Source organism: Arachis ipaensis, chromosome B9, assembly GCF_059453495.1.
Source record: "Arachis ipaensis isolate K30076 ecotype BB chromosome B9, ASM5945349v1, whole genome shotgun sequence".
Lineage (NCBI taxonomy): Eukaryota > Viridiplantae > Streptophyta > Magnoliopsida > Fabales > Fabaceae > Arachis > Arachis ipaensis.
In genome coordinates this window covers 92,409,920-92,412,814 of record NC_142444.1, presented here as the reverse complement: position 1 = coordinate 92,412,814, position 2,895 = coordinate 92,409,920, and the positions used below count along the sequence as shown (strand labels likewise).

General features: G+C 32.6%; 1 non-coding gene across 1 annotated transcript; it reads left to right on the top strand.

Annotated features, from left to right (window-relative positions):
* Positions 1 to 527: 527 nt before the first annotated feature.
* Positions 528 to 635, top strand: LOC148545470 (small nucleolar RNA R71). The gene has a single exon (XR_015901858.1). It is a non-coding gene; the product is annotated as a small nucleolar RNA R71 (small nucleolar RNA).
* The last annotated feature ends 2,260 nt before the right edge of the window (positions 636 to 2,895 follow it).

Genomic DNA, 2,895 nt, shown 5'->3' with positions numbered 1-2,895 from the left:
GATGATGGAAAAGGTTTACTACTATTAAACCTATTTCTTCCAACATTATTAAAGCCTTGTTGAGGCTTTTGTTGATCCTTCCATGAGAGATTTGGGTGATTTCTCCATGAGAGATTATAGGTGTTTCCATATGGTTCACCCATGTAATTCACCTCTGCTATTGCAGGGTTCTCAGGATCATAAGCCTCTTCTTCAGCAGATGCCTCTTGAGTACTGTTGGATGCAGCTTGCATTCCATTAAGACTCTGAGAAATCATATTGACTTGCTGAGTCAATATTTTATTCTGAGCCAATATGGCATTCAGAGTATCAATTTCAAGAACTCCCTTCTTCTGAGGCGTCCCATTACTCACAGGATTCCTCTCAGAAGTGTACATGAACTGGTTATTAGCAACCATGTCAATGAGTTCTTGAGCTTCTGCAGGCGTTTTCTTTAGGTGAATGGATCCACCTGCAGAAGTATCCAATGACATCTTAGCTAATTCAGACAGACCATCATAGAATATATCCAGGATGGTCCATTCTGAAAGCATGTCAGAAGGACACTTTTTGGTCAGTTCCTTGTATCTCTCCCAAGCTTCATAGAGGGATTCACCTTCTTTCTGTCTGAAGGTTTGAACATCCACTCTAAGCTTACTCAGCTTTTGAGGAGGAAAGAACTTGGCTAAGAAAGCCTTGACCAGCTTATCCCAAGAGTTCAGACTGTCTTTAGGTTGAGAGTTCAACCACACTCTAACTCTGTCTCTTACAGCAAACGGGAAAAGTATAAGCCTGTAGACCTCGGGATCAACCCCATTGGTCTTAACAGTATCACAGATCTGCAAGAATTCAGTTAAGAACTGAAAAGGATCTTCAGATGGAAGTCCATGGAACTTGCAGTTCTGCTGCATCAGAGAAACTAATTGAGGTTTCAGCTCAAAATTGTTTGCTCCAATGGTGGGGATGGAGATGCTTCTTCCATGTAAATTGGAATTAGGTGCAGTAAAGTCACCAAGCATCCTCCTTGCATTATTATTATTTTTGGCTGCCATCTCCTTTTCTTGTTCGAAAATTTCTGAAAGGTGCTTGCTGGATTGTTGTAATTTAGCTTCTCTTAGTTTCCTCTTCAGAGTCCTTTCAGGTTCTGGGTCTGCTTCAACAAGAATATTCTTGTCCTTGCTCCTGCTCATATGAAAAAGAGGGAACAGAAAAATAATAATAATAGGGATCCTTTTTGCCCAGGTATAGAGGCTCCCCTGTGTGAGTAGAAGAAGAAAAGAATGTAATGTAAAGAAGGGAAGAAGGGAAAATTCGAACACAGATGGAAGAGGGGGTTCGAATTTGGGTGAGATGAAGTGTTAGTAGATGAATAAATAAATAGAAGGAGATGAGAGAAAAAGAGGATTTTTGAAAATTACTTTTGAAAAATGGTTAGTGATTTTCGAAAATTAGGAATGAAATCAAATTAAAATTAAAAATTGAAATAATTAAAAAGAATTTTTGAAAAAGAGGGAAGAGATTTTCAAAAATTAGAGGCAGAGAGTTAGTTAGGTAGTTTTGAAAAAGATAAGAAACAAACAAACAGTTAGTTAGTTAGTTAAAACAAATTTTGAAAATCAATTTTGAAAAGATAAGAAGATAAAAAGTTAGAAAAGATATTTTAAAATCAAATTTTTGAAAAAAATAAGATTTTAAAAAGATATGATAGAAAGATATGATTAGAATTAGTTTTGAAAAATATTTGATTTTTAAAATCACAATTAATGACTTGATTCACAAGAAATCACAAGATATGATTCTAGAACTTAAAGTTTGAATCTTTCTTAACAAGTAAGTAACAAACTTGAAATTTTTGAATCAAAACAATAATTGTTGAGGATATTTTCAAAAATTATGAGATAAAATTAAGAAAAAGATTTTTGAAAAAGATTTTGAAAAAGATAAGATTTTTAAATTGAAAATTTGATTTGACTCATAAGAAACAACTAGATTTTAAAAATTTTTTGAAAAAGTCAACTCAAATTTTCGAATTTTATGAGAGAAAAGAGGGAAAGATATTTTTTGATTTTTGAATTTTTATGATGAGAGAGAAAAACATAAAAAATGACTCACAACATGAAAATTATAAATCAAAACACATGATGTATGCAAGAACACTATGAATGTCAAGATGAACACCAAGAACACTTTGAAGATCATGATGAACATCAAGAACAAATTTTTGAAAATTTTTATATGCAAAGAAAACATGCAAGACACCAAACTTAAAAATTTTTCATGTATAGACACTATGAATGCAAGAATGCATATGAAAAACAAGAAAAGACACAAAACAAGAAAATATGAAGATCAAACAAGAAGACTGGCCAAGAACAACTTGAAGATCATGAAGAACACTATGAATGCATGAATTTTCGAAAAATGCATAAACTTTTAGAAAAAAATGCAATTGACACCAAACTTAAAATTGACTCAAGACTTAAACAAGAAACACAAAATATTTTTGATTTTTATGATTTTCTGAATTTTTTTTTTGGATTTTTTGAAAATTAATGTGAAAAAGAAAAATAAGGATTCCAAAATTTTTAATATGAATTCCAGGAATCTTGCACTCTTAGTCTAAAGCTCCAATCTGAGGGTTAGACATGGCTTAATAGCCAGTCAAGCTTTAGCATGTAAATCAGGTGGATCAGGAACAGCAGCAGGTGGATTAGCAACAACTAGCTTGCTCTTGATAATGTTGGGTTGGAACCCCCAGTCCAAATGAATTTAGACATGGCTTTACAGCCAGTCAGGCTTCAACATGCTTCATGAAACACTAGAATTCATTCTTAAAAAATTTTAGAATAATTTTCGAAAACAGATGAGAAATTTTTGAAAGATTTTTTTTTTGAAAAATTTTTGAAAATAAAACAA